Below are 19,061 nucleotides of genomic sequence, written 5' to 3'. Positions count from 1 at the left end.
AAATTATAATGATCTTTTATTTTTTGTCTTGCTATTGATTTTGAAAATTGATAAACTTCTTTTAGTATTGTGATTATGTAACTATTATTCACTTGATAAGATTATCAAGTGAATCATTACTGGTCAATAGAAAATAATAGAATTCTATATTGCTAAAACTACCATTTAATAGAAAAATTTGTAATCACTTTTTAAAATCCAGATGCATAACAGAACTATCTTGGATTCTTTTTGAAAAATGCAAATGCCCAGGTATTGCTGTCCAAAGCTCCAGATATGTTTCTAATGAGCAGCAATGTTTAAAAACAACTGGACTATATGATGATCTTTTATTTTATCCAGTTTATTTCACTTTTTCTATTTCATATTCAGTGCTCACATTTCATTTAGTTTATGTTTTTTAATTTCTCTGTCTCTTTTTTGCTGTTATTGTTTTTCTCAAGCCTTTATCAAGCATAGTAGAAAAGCTTTTGTATGTATAGTATGTATGTGCTAAGTTGCTTCAATCGTGTCCGACTTCAGTCGCTTCAATCGTGTCTGACTCGTGTCTACAGCCTGGACTGTAGCTGGCCAGGCTCCTCTGTCCATAGGATTCTCCAGTCAAGAACACTGGAGTGGGTTGCCATTTCCTTCTCCAGGGGATCTTCCTAACCCAGGGGTCAAACCCGTGTCTCTTACATCTACCTGCATTGGAAGGCAGGTTCTTTACTACTAGCACCATCTGGGAAGTCCTAAAATGCGTATAATATAAGATATATATATAAGAAAATTTATGAATTTTTCTCTAGTTAAAAAAATTCATGACACTTGGATTATACTTGTTTGACTTGATATGAATAGAATGCTAGATTTCTAATTTGTATTTGCACAAAACTTCAATATAGTTCCATGTATTTTGGCATCTAGTATTACCAAAAGTCCAGAAAATTTATTATCTTTGTGAATTAAAAATAATTTGAATGATGTTTGAAACTTTTAATTCAATTCTGAGACTATAAAGAAATGCTATGTTTAAAAAAAAACACAGGAATTTAACATGTGATACAGTATTATTAACTGAAGTACAGATTTTTGTTCGAATTTCACAAAATTTTATACTAGTGTCCATTATTTGTTTCCATACCTTACTCAAGACTCCACATTGTATTTAATTGCATTGAGCAGATTCAGCTGCCTGCAAAAAGTTCTGGTAAATTCTCTTTTCATTTTTATTCTATTACAAATATTTTCTAATTTTTTCCTTGTTATAGCTTCTTAGATACACTCATCATTTAAAAGTAGACATTTAATTTTGAAATACATGGGATTTTGAGTAAAGTATCTTTAATATTAATTTCTCATTTTTGATGTTAATTTCTCATTTAAATGCCTTCTCTGCAATCACCCTCTGTGCTTTTCTCAGTCTAACTTTATTGAGGCTTTTAATACCTAAGTTGAAGATCTCTCTTGGTAAATGTCACACTGCACTTGAAAATATGTGATAAGAGAATAAATTGTATGATTTCAATAATTTTAAACCATTAATTTTTGCACCTTGTTTTATGTCCCTGGATATGTTCCAGTGTCTCCTAGTTTACAATCTATGGGAATGTGAATAGAATTTGTATCCTCCTGTTGTGTGAAAAGTATATAAATCTTAGTTATTTTGAATTGGTTCATAGTGTTTTCAGGTCTACCATATCCTACTTCTACTTCTCTGTATATTCATATACAGAATATACAGAATGTATCCATATTCTACTTCTCTGCATATTCATTCTATTAATATTTGATATTGAAACTCCAACTAAAAATCTTAATTTATCTACTTTAAAAAATAATTGTAATATATAGTGGAACTATATGTATCCTTATTCTATATTTTCCAAGTCTCCTCTGTAAATGTGTTATCATACTTTCATAATTTAAAAATTAAAAATTAAAATATAAAGAAATAATTCTGAAGTTGAAAAGTAGTTTGGAAGTTTTAAAGCAGTGATATTTTTTAAGACAAAGACATTTGCTATAAAGTCAGCAAATGTCAACAGATTTTCTAATTGTCAACCATCAGTAAATGTCAACAAGTATTTAATATACAATCAGCAAATGTCAACAGAACATTAAAGGAATAAACTTTTCTACACTTTAGAATTATTCATGTATAATGAAGCATTTTAACTATCACAGAAACTGGAGCCAATACAATTAGTAATTGATACCATTAAAACTATTGCTTATTGCAAATTTTACCAGTAATTGTCATGAGTGGGCTGTTGGTACACTAAGGAAATCTTAGAGGTTATAAATTTTTTATTTTTACAACTAGTTTTATATTACAGTCATTCAAATATTTATAAAAATTCAGATAATTATAATTATATATTATACATAAATGTTACAAGTTAATTTTATCCCTCAAGTAGACATTCTTAGATCCTCTTTAACTTACTCCACTCTACCCTACAATTAGCTCATTTTCTATTTGAGTCATGATGAAATCTATTGCTTTATTACATGAACCCTCTGAGCCAAAACACTTCTCTAATTAGCCTAGTTTCATAGTCCTTTGAAAATGTAAGTACCCACAAATTAATAATGCTGAACTCCTTAGTAATTCTCATGAAAAAGATTTTATGGAAACTTAAGGGAATATAAAAAAAAGACCAAGATCCCAAAGCTCTTCATTTAAGTGTTATAAAATTTGCAAAGATCAATTACAATGATTCTACAAGTTACTCTCCTTCAGTTTTTCTTCTTTATAAACATGCCCAAATAAAGCAAAGGTTTACACACAACCACGTGTTAGTTCAATATAGAGTGAAGGAATGAATACACTTTTGAAGGGCAATCTGTAAGCAGTTAGAAGACAAGGGAATTTTGAACCTTACACACCATGGTCTGTAATGAACAAATCATGCCTGACCGTGATGATAGACTTGTTTGAGAGGGTTACAAAACTAACTGGAGAAGAGGATGGAGTCGACGTCATGTATTTGGGCTTCAGTGAAGCATTTGAAACAGTGGATCATGAACTTTTAGTTGCAAATTAATTATAATTGTTTTGGATGAGAACAGAGTCACATGGATTGAGAACTGGCTAAAAGATCATAAACACAAATAATAGATGGCAATGAATCCAACTGGAGGATAACTGCAGCAGGTTTTTGTAATGGTGAAGTTTTATAAATCTCTATTTATTGGTTGGTAAAGACTAGTTTTCTCAATAATATTTAAGTAGAAGCGTTTTCAGAGGTACCAGATGTAGAACCCAAAGAAAACAGATCAAAATATGAGTTCATATGAATCAATATCTAATTGAGAATTTATGTTTACTTCAGTTGAATTTTGAAAATGTTATGTAAAAAAGTATTAGTGCATAATATTTAGGGAATAACTAGTGCCAATAAAATAGAATGTTTTAAATATTTTAGACATTATTAATGATACATCTTATTTCTATTAAAGTAAGTTCGGTAGTACCTCTATTAGAAATGTATCAAAGAAATAAAACTAATCTTTTAATTTTTATAAATAATGCTTGTGATTTCTCTATGTTTGTTTAAGTTAAATTAATTTTATAGTAATAAGAGAACAGCATACACAATACAGACTTTTAATTTCAAGGAGACTATCAGAAAATAACTCTTTTATGTCTTTTATGAAAGAAGAAGGCAATTATCTATAGATGTTTTTAAACCCAAATCTCTTTTATTAGAGGGGATTAGTGGGGCACAGCCAAGGCAGGGAAGGGCTGGGGAGACCATCTTCCTACACGGCTTGTTCATTGGCTTTGCTTCTTGAGTTCTAATGCTTCCTCACATAGGGCAGCTCAGGTGCGCTGGGGAAGGGCTCAAAGCACAAAGCCTCAAATGTCTCATCTGCCAAGAAGGCTAGCCCCACAGTGGCTGGGGCCTGAGGCTGTGCTGTCTGGCGGGTGAAGTCACACTCATGCAATGTCGTGCTCTGTCATGAAGTTGATTGTCCTCATACAACCACTGCACTTTCGGTCCTCGGCATCTGTGAAGATGGTGATCTGGTGGCAATGGTTGATGAGGAACATGTCCATCTCAGAATCTGCCTCTCCCCCAGATTTATCATGAAATAACGTAGAAGAGCTTTTCCAAATTGTAGCTACAAGATAATTTTAGAAGTTATGCAATAATGTTTTAAAATGCATTCATTTGCATATATTAGGGGATAAAGTGATTAAGTGACATAAATACTACTTAAATACGTTTGAATGCAAACAAGTACCATTATCTCAAGAAACATATTGTACAGTAGTATAAAATATGCACACATTCAGGTAATTGGTACACAGAAGACTAATGTTTGGGAAATGTTGCAGATGAAAAAGCCAGTATTGCCTTATCCATTGAACCAAAGATTGATTTAATTAGATGTAAGGATAATGTCTTGAGAAGATACTGGCAAGATTCTCAAGGAAAATAAGATTAAAATGTTGAGCAAATAGACAAAAATAGATTTCATAACATTCTATATAATCCCCAGATTTTCCAGATCCAGCAGAAACCTTGTTTAATTAAACAATATTTCATTAAAATTCTTTGCATTACAGCAAATGAACCTAAAGAGTCTCTTGAAGTTTCAGTTCAGTTCAGTTCAGTTGCTCAGTCATGTCCAACTATTTGCAACCCCATGGACTGCAGCACAGCAGGCTTCCCAGTCCATCACCAAGTCCCAGATCTTGCTCAAACTCATGTCCATTGAGTCAGTGATTCCATCCAACCATCTCATCCTCTGTCATCCCCTTCTCCTCCCGCCTTCAATCGTTCCCAGCATCAAGGTCTTTTCCAATGAGTCAGTTCTTCGCATCAGGTGGCCAAAGTATTGGAGTTTCAGCTTCAGCATCAGTCCTTCTAAAGAATATTCAAGACTGATTTTCTTTAGAATTGACTGGTTGGATCTCCTTGCAGTCCAAGAGACTCTCAAGAGTCTTCTCCAACACCTTAGTACAAAAGCATCAATTCTTCAGTGTTCAGCTTTCTTTATAGTTCATCTCTCACATCTATATATGACTATTGGAAAAGCCATAGCTTTGACTAGATGGACCTCTGTCTGCAGAGTAATGTCTCTGCTTTTTAATATGCTGTCTAGGTTGGTCATAGTTTTTCTTCCAAAGAGCAAGTGTCTTTTAATTTCATGCCTGTAGCCACCATCTGAAGTGATTTTGGAGCCAAAAAAAAAATAAAGTCTGTCACTGTTTCCATTGTTTCCCCATCTATTTGTCATGAAGTGATGGGACCATATGCCATGATCTTAGTTTTCTGAATATGAGGTGGGTTTTTTTTTTTTTTGGTAAATTAATTAATTTATTTTAATTGGAGGCTAATTACTTTATAATATTGTAGTGGTTTTTGCCATACATTCACATGAATCAGCCATGGGTGTACATGTGTCCCCCATCCTGAACCCCTCTCCCACCTCCCTCCCTATCCCATCCCTCAGGGTTGTACCAGTGCACTGGCCCTGAGTGCCCCATACGACCCAGCAATCCAACTACTGGGCATACACACCAAGGAAACCAGAATTGAAAGGGACACATGTATCCCAATGTTCATCGCAGCACTGTTTATAATAGCCAGGACATGGAAGCAACCTAGATGTCCATCAGTAGATGAATGGCTAAGAAAGCTATGGTACATATACACGATGGAATAGTACTCAGCTATTAAAAAGAATGGATTTGAATCAGTTCTAATGAGGTGGATGAAACTGGAGCCTATTTTACAGAGTGAGGTAAGTCAGAAAGAAAAACACCAATACAGTATAATAACACATATATGTGGAACTAAGAAAGATGGCAATGATGATTCTATATGTGAGACAGCAAAAGAGACACAGATGTAAAGAACAGACTTTTGGATTCTGTGGGAGAAGGTGACGGTGGGATGATTTGAGAGAATAACATTGAAACATGTATGTTACGATATATGAAATAGATCACCAGTCTAGGTTCGATGAATGAATATTGAGTTTTAAGCCAACTTTTTTTCACTCTCCTCTTTCACTTTCATCAAGAGGCTCTTTAGTTCTTCTTCACTTTCTGCCATAAGGGTGGTGTCATCTGCATATCTGAGGTTATTGATATTTCTCCTGGCAATCTTGATTCCAGCTTGTGCTTCATCCAGCCTGACATTTTGCATGATGTACTGTGCTTATAAGTTAAATAAGCAGGGTGACAATATATAGTCTTGACGTACTCCTTTCCCAATTTGGAACCATTCTGTTGTTCCATGTACAGTTCTAAGTGTTGCTTCTTGACCTGCATACAAATTTCTCAGGAGACAGGTCAGGTGGTCTGGTATTCCTATCTCTTTAAGAATTTTCCAGAGTTTGTTGTGATCCACACAGTCAAAGGCTTTGTCATAGTCAATAAAGCAGAGGTAGATGTTTTTCTGGAACTCTCTTGCTTTTTTGACGATCCAACAGATGTTGGCATTTTGGTTCCATTGCCTTTTCAAAATCCAGCTTGAACATCTGGAAGTTCATGGTTCATGTACTGTTGAAATCTGGTTTGGAGAATTTTAAGCATTACTTTGTTGGCGTGTGAGATGAGTACAATTGTGTCGTAGTTTGAGCATTCTTTGGCATTGCCTTTCTTTTGGATTGGAATGAAAACTGACCTTTTCCAGTCCTTTGACTACTGCTGAGTTTTCCAAATTTACTGGCATATTGAGTGTAGCACTTTCACAGCATCATCTTTTAGGATTTGAAATAGCTCAACTGAAATTCCATCACCTTCACTAGCTTTGTTCTTAGTGATGCTTCCTAAGGCCCGCTTGACTTTGCATTCCAGGATGCCTGCCTCTGGTGAGTGATCACATCATCATGGTTATCTGGGTCATGAAGATATTTTTTGTACAGTTCTTCTGTGTATTCTGTATTATTGTCACCTCTTCCTAATATCTTCTGCTTCTGTTAGGTTCATACCATTTCTGTTCTTTATTTAAGGTTTAACCTACTGGAGTGATAAATTCTGACTTGTTCACCCCTTTCAACTTTTAAACATCAATAGAATGAAATAAAAACATACTAAACCTAGAATAGAAAAAAAATATTGTCACCATTAGGTATACCTTTAAATGGAAAGGGTGCTTTTGCTGCTTGCAACTGGTTTGTCAGTTGAATGAAAACTATTGCTCTAAGATTGTCTCACCACTTATTTTTATTTATGAAACCTAAAAAGATAGAGGCACCAGAGAGCTAGACTAAAATGAACACACCAAGAAAAAGACAAATTATAAAATATTTCATCCAAGTAGAAGCAATGAAAACTTTTGGTTTGCACAACAGCCTCCCAAGGGTAAAGGTAGGATTTACATTACTGGTTGTACTTAAAATTCACCCTGAAGATCATTGAGGCCAACATCTGAGAGTATTCTCACAGGAGAGATTAGATGACCTGTCATGGCTTTCCATTTTTTATTTACATGATTTTGCTGCAGTAGTAATTATTCTTTTGGAAAACAATTTGCTGACAACTTAAGATTTTAGCCTTGAGAGTTGTCTGGCTGTGTTCAGTTAAAGTTGAGCTGTCATGTCCAAAATGGCCATAAGACACACCATGGATCATGGATCCCAGTCTTTCCTTAAGCCTTTTTACTTACAGAGGCAGTGTTAATAATTCAGCTTTTTGAAATATAGAATAAGCACTACATTTTACCTTACAGGTGGAACAAGAATAATGACATTAACTCTACAAATATCTCCTACTTAAACACAATTCTTAATTTGAATAGTCATGACCCTTGTATTATCATATTTTTGCATGAAATATTAGCATATATTTATTGATTCATTAATTCTTGCCTTTAGGAAATATTTCTTCTGCTTACTCTGGTAGTTGGAATATTGGTAGTGCTAGATATTGGAGCCATAGTAATAAAAAAAAATACACATCTTTGATGCAGCTGGAGGGTGAAATCAGGCAAATGAGTAATTATAATAAAAGTAATACATTTTCTGATTAGAAAGTAACATGTTTTGGGATTATATCAGTGGAAAACTCAACTCAACCGTGATGGTGATAAGAGAGGTGATGATAAAAAGTAGTGTCTCAGAGAAAATTATGTGTATTCCCTGGTGGCTCATATGGTAAAGAATCTGCCTGCAGGGCCGGAGACCCAGGTTCGGTCTCTGGATTGGGAACATCCTCTGGAGAAGGGAATGGCTATTCACTCCAGTATTCTCGCCTGGAGAATTCCATGGACAGTGGAGCCTGGTGGGCTACAGTCCATGGGGTTACAAAAAGTCGGACACAACTGAGCAACTAACACTTTTACTTTCATGGCATATATGTGTGTGTGTGTGTGTGTGTGTGTGTGTTCATGTATATATAGCATATGTAATAATTTATGCTGTAATGTATATATATGCTACATAGATTATTTATCTGCGCTATGTACACTAGGCAAAGAGTACAGATAGTCTGGTGACTCCAAGATAAAAGAATATGAAATGTTAAGGAGCTAAAAGATGTTTAATATGCTAGCGAGTAGAGTTTGAGAGGAAGATGATACAAGCTGAGGCTAGAAGGCCTCCAAATGTTGCCTAAGCTATAACTCCAGTAGCCCATTCACGTGGACTGTGTCACCCAGGTGAAAGAAGTAGTGATCTTAGGGTAGAAACAGTGAGGATGGAAAAAAGTGTAATGAAACAAAAAAATATTTAGGAGGAAAATTAAATAAGACAGTGATTGTATATGAAGAGTGAAAGAAATGGAAAGAAGATAATTGGCTTGATCAGTTGGATACATAGATGGTATCACCCTTAACTACAATGAGAAATATTGAAGGAAAGAAATGTTTTCAGGTGAAATAGCTTTCTTATGGTGGTTTCAACTTGCTGACTTAGAAATCTAAACATATTTCTAGCAGACAGTTGGATAGGCAGATCTACAATCCAGAAGAGGAATCTATATCAGATATATGTTTTGCATAGATGATAATTGAAGCCATGGGAATTAGAAAAGGCTGAAAGGAAGATAAGTCTTTTTTTCTGATTTTGGATGGGAGTATAGTTATATAATTCTATATTTATAATTATTAGAGGGCATTTACAGGAGTATATTTATAACTTAATTTGGTAATCCACATTTTAGCTTAATATCCATGTGATTTATTCAGAGTATATAGACAGAAATATAGACACTACAAATAAACAGAAAACACCCAGGTTTTGTTGTATATATTTATATTTTCCACAGTGAATGTGTAGAGATTTTTATAAGCAGAGACAAGTAGATGCTATTGAATATCTTTCTAATTTATATAGGGACATATTTAATAATTGGCTCATTTTTGATAGCTGAAACAGCATTTGTTTTTAAGAAATTAAATTAAACTAAATTAAAATCTGACTAAAACACAAGGAAATCCCTAATTTATGTAATAGAAATATTGGTATTGCCCTTAAACATTTAGTTGGGCAGATGAAAATATTGATATAGGTTTCTATTCCTCTTTTTCAGCTTACTCTATTGGGGAGATAAGAACAAACAATAAAGTACCACACTATAGATTGAAGGAAGAAAAGCAAAGAAGCCACAATTATGAATGAAGCTATTTGTGTTCTGGATAAGTGATGATTATTTGCCTATAATTAATGTTCTTTCTGGTACCTTGCAAAATGTGAAGAATACCTTTAGTAGATACATTATTCTTTATAACATTGATTGCTATGAACAATAGAATACAGTCTTGTCTATTGTTCTGAGTTTAAGATGATGTTTTATTTTTCATCACTGGTATGTAGTTGTGTGTATATAAATCCAAAACAAGTGAAGCAATCAGTCCATCAGTTTGTTATTTTGTTTACATGAAATCAAAAGAGTTAGTTTGATTGATTCCCTCCTCCTTGGAAGTTTGGGCATTAAATATGCAACCCAGATGTCAGGTGGGGCCACCTTGTCTTCCATGAGATCTAGATAAGATTGCCTTGAATCTTGATACCCACCTTGTGGAAGGAGGAAACACTTTTCAAATGTCAGTAAAATCCAGGCAGCTTAAGTTCTTAATGGTTACTCTTCCTCCACCCTCTGTCTGAGTTTCTATGTTTCCTGTCTTTTATATCCACCATATCATTTTAAATTTATGCTCTGAGCTATTCTTTATCCACAAAACAAAAATGCAGCCCTTGCAAATGAAACACTCATGAATGTAGAGAACTTTTTGGAATATTGGGATGGGGAAGATTAAGAGGGCAAAGCATTTACACTGCTGCAGAATAATGACTCTACATTTAGTATAAGGCCACCCTGATCCGTTCAGCCATCTTTCTTGATAGGAATTTCCACCAGTCCTTCAGTCCCTGTAGAAGTGTGCTTTGGAATAAATTCATTAATTTATATATACATCCCAAGATTTAAATAACAGTATTGTTTGTAATGGGCTTCTCAAATGGTTCAGTGGTAAATAATCTGCCTGCCAATACAGGAGTGCAGGAGACGTGGGTTCCATCCCTGGGTCAGGAAAATCCCCTGGAGGAACAAATGGCAACCCATTCCGGTATTCTTGCTTGGAGGATCAGATGGACAGAGGAGCCTGGTGGGATCAGTCCATGGGGTTTCAAAGAGTCAGGCACAACTGAGAATGCACACAATACAAACATTGTAACAGCAAAAATTAAAAATAAAGCTTCCTATATTACAACCCAATCAAATTGACTAAGATAATCCATACAGTGTGACTTAAATGATTTAAACATCCATACAGCAGTCATTTAAAAATAATGAAAACAAGTACATCCTTGAGAGGAAAAATATCTAAGAGATATTACGAAGTAAAAAAAATCAGGATGCAAAATGATGTCTATGATATGTTTCTATTTTGGAGGTAAATAACTATATTTTGAACTGGAAGAATACACCAAATGATAATACCGGTTCCTTTCAGGAAGAGGTACTGGGTTAGTGGGAATGACTATTCTTTCATTTTAGTATTGCAATACTGTTTAATTTAATTCAATTTAAATAAAGTATTTAAAATTAATAGCACATCAGTCAGTTCACTCACTCAGTCATGTCCAACTCTTTGTGACCCCCTAGACTGCAGCATGCCAGTCTTCCCAGTCCATCACCAAGTCCCAGAGCTTGCTAAAACCCGTGTCCATTGAGTCAGTGATGCCATCCAACCATCTCATCCTCTCTTGTCCCCTTTTCCTCCTGCCTTTAATCTTTCCTAGCATCAGGGTCTTTTCCAGTGAGTCAGTTCTTCTCATCAGGTGGCCAAAGTATTGGAGCTTCAGCTTCAGCATCAGTCCTTCTGATGAATATTCCGTGGATTCATTTAAAGAAATCATTTTGTTATCTCATTCAAAATAACTGAGTCACTCCTATATGGTTGTGAGAAAAAGAGCTGCTCTTAGAATAAAGTCCAAAGTTCTTTACACCCTAAGTTCTGGCCACCCTGGCCTTCCTGGTGCCTCAACAACTTGCTACATCCATTCTCAAATCAGATCCTTTGAATTTGTTCTTTGCTCTGCTTCCAATTCTATTTACCTGTCATGTCACCTCATTTGGATCTTGATTCAATTGTTACCTCTTCAAAGATGCCTTTTGTGATCATCCTACCCATCCTAAGCCCTGTCACCTATTTAGTTATTGTCTGTCTTATTGCACTATTTGCTTCATGGCACAAATTGCTGCTTGACGTTAGGCACGTGTGTGTGTGTCTCTTCCCCTAGTAGAACATTAACTTTGTGAGAACAATGGCTTTATATGTTTTGTCTGTTGCTATAACTTCAATGCCTAATAGTAAACTTTCAATGAATGCAACAATGAATAAGTTAAGGAGGCCACATGAGTTCCTGGGTCTTATCTTCTATAATCCAGAAGTTTATCAAGAACAGTTTCTTTTGTAAGAGGAATTCGTGTATCAGCTCTTAGATATTATACTTATTTTGTTGTGAGCATTTATTAATTTATACTATATAATTTAAACAGGATTGAAGACTTGAAGCAAGTTTTAATGAACTTGCTAGAATAAAAATAAGCATAATTCTAAAAAAATTGAACCATCACTGATGCACTACATATGTCTTATTTTAGGGAATCCTCCCAGTAATCTTATGAGATGGCTTGATATTTATCACATTATATTATAGCTGAATTTAGATTCTCAAAGGACTCATATTCTCATTAATTGCTACAGATTTTCTTGATTGAACAGGGCATGTTTATGAATTTTTCCCACAACAGGAAAGAAAATGACAAGATATACTAAATTTTTGATCAGAAACAGTAAGATGTGGTCAATTGAATTATAGATGCACACTCAGAGGTGATAGTTTTGTTTCTCTCAACACATCTACATTCATTTCATAGAATTATCAACATAGAAATTATCAGTGTTCTGTTGATGGTGATTACCAGAGTTTGAGAATAGCTTATTATGGAACAAAATGGCAAAAAACCTTTTTAAGGAACAGTTACGGAGCTGAATGCTCCAGGTAAGACTAGCAGACTTTCCCCAACTGATGACGCTGCCAGTCTCACCAATTTAACTGCAGTCAAGAACAAAATTTAATAAATAATCCATAAGTAGAAGCAAATAACCACCTTGCCCTCAGAATAAATTGCATTGCTTTTCATTTCTTTTCTCCCTCAGTTAATACTAAGGAGAATACAAGCGTTCAAGGCCTTCCACCATCACACAGAGTCTTAGCTTTCTGTAGTCTCTAATCTGACCGAATCAGATCATCCCAGGCAGTGGAGTCTCTATTTGTATTGACCCAGTAATCCTTTCCAACAGCATGAATGTCTTTTGCCTCAGTCATGTTAGAAACTTCTCTTGGACTTGAGTTCCACTCTATTTTCATCCAACTAATACTGAGAATAATCAAGGCAGAATGTCCTAAGCAAAGAGTGGGGAAGATGAGTCCATTACAAGAGGTCTGCTAAGAGGAGAAGAGTTTATTGCAGAGGATAGTAGAAACATAGAATTAGATACAGTAGTTCTGCAATTTCCTTTAAGTAGTTTAGACTTTATTTTCAAGCCAAATTTTTAAGCAGGGGTGTCTGGTTTACAGTCAACCTGGTGACAGTATGAAGGATAGGTGAGAGCCTAGGTTTTAAAACTGTTCAGTGAAACCAAAGAATTCATTGGAGATTCTAAGCACACTCTCCAAACATTAATCTAAATGCAATCAAAAATAATAATTCAACATTTAAAAACTAATTAATATGCAAATCAGTGGAATAAATAGTTACCTTCATCACTACAAGCTAGAAACAAGGTTAAGAGCAGAAAGGTTCAAAGCATCTTGCTGTAATAAGATCGAGTTGATATTCCTGTCTCTGTCATGAATTTTCAGCACCTGGGGTAAACTGGACAATCGCTGAGATGAGCCATCACTGAGTGCGGAAGAACCAAACTGTCTCATCTCAAAGACTACTGTACCTTACTCTACATGTCAGAGTGCTGCCTGGCTTCTCGGGAGGCCTCTGCTGGTCATACTAAGCCACTGCCTTACCTTGACAGTGCTGTGAAAAACCAAGATAGCATATTAAAGAATAGAGACATCAGTTTGCTGACAAGGGTCCATATAGTCAAAGCTATGGTTTTTCCAGTAGTCATGTATGGATGTGAGAGTTGGACCATGAAGAAGGCTAAGTGCCAAAGAATTGATGCTTTCAAATTGCGGTATTGGAAAAGACCCTTCAGAGTCCCTTGGACTTCAAGGAGATCCAACCAGTCAATCCTAAATAAAATCAGTCCTCAATATTCCTTGGAAGGACTGATGTTAAAGCTGAAGCTCCAATACTTTGGGCACCTGATTCATAGAACTGACTCATTAGGTAAGACCCTGATGCTGGGAAAGATTGAAGGTAGGAGGAGAAGGGAGTGACAGAGGACAAGATGGTTGGATGACATCACTGACTGAATGGACATGAGTTTGAGCAAGCTCTGGGAGTTGGTGATGGACAGGGAAGACTGGTGTGCTGCACGGCATGGGGTTGCAAAGAGTCGGACATGACTGAGAGGCTGAACAACAACAAAGAACCTTGATAGGTACCAGGGCAAGATGTGAGCACATGCATGCTTCATGGAGTACAGTCAGTGCTCCTGGGCCTGTCTACTCTGATAGTAAAATGGGAAATGTTTTTTGTTATCAAAAAATGCACGTACTAAGAAATTTTGGATACTGGAGACTAAGTGGTATCAAGGGGTGCTGCTGGGTTAAGTCATCTGTTGTATGTTAAGCTGAGAACAAAGCTCCTGTGATTGCTGTTGAACATTTAAGTACTTATAAAAATATATTTGATCAGAGGTTTCTTGCTGTATATCAATTTTGATTTTGCACTGTCTTTGTTTTTATTGTGGATGTTTATTCATGTGTTTGACCGATGCAGCCCTGTGAGATATTTGAGTCAGACTGTTGTTTTTAGTCCCAGGCTAGGTGCAAACACAGCAGCCGGGTGCAGGCCCCTCAGCCTCTTTAATCATAGTTGCACGGTAACAAGTGAATACATAATGCCTAGAGCAGATGCAATACTACAGTTTCTTTTGCGTTTAGGTAAAGTTTAGATGCTCCCTTTTCTTTTTTGTTCTTTTTTTATTTTCTAACATTTGACTATTTTATATTTGACAGTGTTACTGGGCATTTTCAGTGGTTTCTTTTTTGGTCTAACTTTTATCAGTGATTTTTGTAGGAGATAAAATGATTATCTTTGAAACCCAAAGTAGACTTCTGGTTATAAGAAGAAAATTAAAAATGCATTTAATGATGAGAATGATTAGACTGAATAAAGTATGGTAGGATATAACATAAACTAATTTCACAATTTGTGGTAGATACCTTGAAAACAGTATAATAGTGAAAACAGAAAAGAATGTAATAGAGCTCTTTTCTTTCTTTTTTTTTTTTTTAATGTCCTATGCTGCCTTTAGATCTGGGCAAGAGGGGCCTCAGCTGTGGGTCCTGGGCATTTTTTTTTTTTTCCCTTCTATGGCTGCATCCCTCTCTGTAGAGCAAATGAGTCCACAGCTGAGTGGAAGCCTACAACTCTCTTTCAGACTCACCTTTAGGTATCCTGCTTCCCAGAACTCCCTGCCTGCAAGCACATCCCAGCCTGCGTGGTGATCTTCCCTGGATCCATCCTTCTGAAGTGGTTCTACATTGTTGGTGTAGTGCAGAGCTGGTGTAGTATAGTGCTGACGAGTGGCCCAGGGGTGACTGTTGGGTGTTAATGGAGCTTTGGCATGCAGTCGAGGTGACCACACACAGCCATAAAAAGCCCTCAGGGTGTGGAATGAGCCAATGATGCAAGGGGGAGGTCAGACTGCAGACCTGGGGCTAGTTCTTATGCCACCATGTGCCAGAGTAGGACTTTGAGGAGTGCAGAATTCTAAGCCCAGACATGTCACCCACATCCTTATGAAGGTACATTTGCAAGATAAGAGATAGCATATTTTATTTAATAGTTTATTATAATTTTCAGTAACTTTTAAATATTTAGATTTATCATACTTGAGCCTTCCTTTGTATTCTTGTTCTAGATCCTATAAATGTCAAGGGTGTTCCTGTACATGATTAAGTTCAAGCAATTCTTAAAAGAATTCTACAGGCGGATACTATCATTTTCTCTACTTTACAGGAAAGGATACTGAGGCACAAAAAGGTTAAACAACCACATAAGGCCACACAGATAGTGAACCAGGTTTGGAATGAGAAGGGTGGATTTGACTGCCTGAAGTACTTTCTCTTAACTGCAATACTAATGCTGTTTCCTGAAGAAAATGTGTCAACAAATTCTTACAGAAAATTTCTGGATGACAAGAAAGTAAATGCCGGTAATTCATTGGGATTCACCTTTTAGTAATGCTGCTGCTGCTGCTAAGTCGCTTCAGTCGTGTCCGACTCTGTGCGACCCCATAGACGGCAGCCCATCAGGCTCCTCCGTCCCTGGGATTCTCCAGGCAAGAACACTGGAGTGGGTTGCCATTTCCTTCTCCAATGCATGAAAGTGAAAAAATAAAGTGAAGTCTCTCAGTCGTGTCTGACTCTTAGCGACCCCATGGACTGCAGCCTACCAGGCTCCTCCGTCCATGGGATTTTCCAGGCAAGAGTACAGGAGTGGGGTGCCATTGCCTTCTCCACCTTTTAGTGATAAAAATTGCCTAAATCCATAGTGTATTTTCTGTTGTGAAATTGGTAAATATTATTACAGCCCCTGCAGTTACAATACCATTTTGAAATAAAACATTCAGAGCATAAAATTAAGTCTCTTACCTTCTTTTCATCATTCACTGAACAGTTTAATAAAGCAAACTGTTTAATAAAACATCTTTATATATATATATATATATACACACACACACACATAGAAGATGCTTGTGTCTTTAAAACAGTATTGGATAACTCTATATAAATTATTGATTTATTAGGTACAATCTTAAATTGTAGATTTTTCACTTTCTTGTTATTATATTGTCAATAAATTCCAGAAATTTCCCTTTCTGTGCTAATTTGATAAAAGCTTTTGGGCAAGGTACTGACTCAAGTATCTCAAATGAGACAGGAGAATAGTGTCTTTTGTTTGTTTGTTTCTGATAAAGTAATTCTTTGAGTAATTACTCCTTAAGCAAGATTACATCATCTTGCGTATCTTACCAGTACCTTTAAAGAGCTGAACTGACTTCATCTGGCAAAACTTTGCTTACAGCTGCAGATGAAGAGTCAGAAATGAAATAGAAATATTTGAACCTAACATTAAAACAAACTAAAACAACTATTTCAAGACATTGAATGAATATTTGACAGATAAATACTAAAATATCTTAAATTTAAAAAATATACTATTGACTATTTCATCATTTACATATACACATAAAATTTATTTAGTGCCTAATTGTGAATATTTACCCAACCAAAGAATCTATTCGTCTACACTCTCCAAACTGGGTACTCAGTAGAGATTACGTGAATTTACAAACCTTATAAGATGACTTATAAATACACTTTACTTTTCGATATTCTTTTAAGCTTTGAGTCTATTTAATTGAACAGTATGTTTCTGTGATTCAGAATTTTCTTGATACTGTGTATCCAAGGTAAAACCTAAAAATATATTATATATTGAGGCTATAAGTGTCACCAATAACTGTTCTCATTAATTGATATGATAATGTGTAAGTTATAAACTTGAAATTTTCATGATATTAAATTTATAAAATATCACTTTTCATTTATGGACCCTCATTGGAATTCATTAAAAATATGGCTCTACTGTTCAAATACTACAGGAGAAAATAGAGATTGAGATGAGGATATGCAGGAGTTTAGGCAAGAGCTGTTGAGGGCCAGAATAAGGGTTGTGGGGGTGGGGATGGAAATGAAGGGAGCTGAAGCATAGAAATTTAGTGAGATCCCCACATAATTCTCTGCCTAGGAAATGTGCCTCATATAATTCTCTTCCAGGAGCTACCTGACAATTTCGTGAATTACCCAGAGAAGACTCAACAGTCATGAAAAGAGTCACCACTTTCATTCTAAGACGCATTATTGTATGTAGTACATAAAAACCTGTCCTCCTAGGCTGGACAACCATTTGAACATGTAAAATTATAGAAAGAGAAAATAATCAGAGCCACTGTTGCTAGGTGACCAAACACTACCTGATTATGGTAGCACTATCATATTTTCTTTTCTCTTTATTCATAATTAAGCACATTGCCTTTTTGTTAACGAGTGTCTCACAAAACTGTATCACTTCATGTAAAGGAAAATTTTAGTGCCTTCCTGCACTGATTCATTACAAACATCAGTTTCAAACTTTAGATGAATGTGATAACCAAAAAGTAGACAAGCAAAAACAGCAACAATAACAAAACACTGCGGAATTTATTTCCCTAATTTTCCTCACTTGTTTCTTCAAAAACAAGGTCTTGATATTCAAAAACTGGGGCATGGAAGAAAATCAGACTCACTGCTGCTGCTGCTGCTAAGTCACTTCAGTCATGTCCGACTCTGTGCGATCCCATCCTGGAAAATGTGTGGTGCAGATATCAAGTAGTAGCTCTCTCCTCCCTCTCCATGCATGGCCTGAGGGTGAGCCCTCCTCCCCACCTTAGCATGGCTACTGGCTTTGTTTACTAATGAAATATTTCTGCCCAAATTGTATTTACTGGAACAATACCATTTAAAAAAACTTTAGATTAGCATACATAGCTTTCAGTGTTTGCATATCAACTTATGTTTCTATTTTTTCCCTTGAAGTCAGAAAAATAATTTGTGATATATTGAATAAAGGGACTGTTCTGGAGTTTAGTTGTTTTTTTTTTAAGAAAGAAATCTTGTTACTGTAGCCTCATCGGAGAAGGCAATGGCAAGCCACTCCAGTACTCTTGCCTAGAAAATCCCATGGATGGAGGAGCCTGGTAGGCTGCAGTCCATGGGGTAGCTACAAGTCGGACTCGACTGAGCGACTTCACTTTCACTTTTCACTTTCACACAATGGAGAAGGCAATGGCAACCCACTCCAGTGTTCTTGCCTGGAGAATCCCAGGGACGGCAGAGCCTGGTGGCCTGCCGTCTATGGGGTCGCACAGAGTCAGACACGACTGAAGCGACTTAGCAGCAGCATAGCCTCATACTTTCAAATTAGATGACCATTGATGTATACAAATATTTCCCATTTTGGCAGGCCCCTAGTGCTGAATCAGTAAAGAAAGCTGAGCACCGAAGAACTGATGCTTTTGAACTGTGGTGTTGGAGAAGACTCTTGAGAGTCCCTTGGACTGCAAGTAGATCCAACCAGTCCATCCTAAAGGAGATCAGTCCTGGGTGTTCATTGGAAGGACTGATGCTGAAGCTGAAACTCCAATACTTTGGCCACCTGATGCGAAGAGCTGACTCATTTGAAAAGACCCTAATGCTGGGAAAGATTGAGGGCAGGAGGAGAAGGGGATGACAGAGGACAAGATGGTTGGATGGCATCACTGACTCAATGGATATGAGTTTGGGTAAGCTCTGGGAGTTGGTGATGGACAGGGAAGCCTGGCGTGCTGCTGTTCATGGGGTCGCAAAGAGTCGGGCATGACTGAGCGACTGAACTGAAC

The 19,061-nt window shown here is 36.2% G+C and overlaps 1 pseudogene; it reads right to left on the bottom strand.

Annotated features, from left to right (window-relative positions):
* Positions 1-3,713: 3,713 nt before the first annotated feature.
* Positions 3,714-5,397, bottom strand: LOC112443035 (elongin-B-like; annotated as a pseudogene).
* Positions 5,398-19,061: the final 13,664 nt, after the last annotated feature.

This window comes from Bos taurus, chromosome 20 (assembly GCF_002263795.3).
Source record: "Bos taurus isolate L1 Dominette 01449 registration number 42190680 breed Hereford chromosome 20, ARS-UCD2.0, whole genome shotgun sequence".
Lineage (NCBI taxonomy): Eukaryota > Metazoa > Chordata > Mammalia > Artiodactyla > Bovidae > Bos > Bos taurus.
Note: the sequence above shows the minus strand (reverse complement) of the source record. Positions and strands in the feature narration are given on the sequence as shown.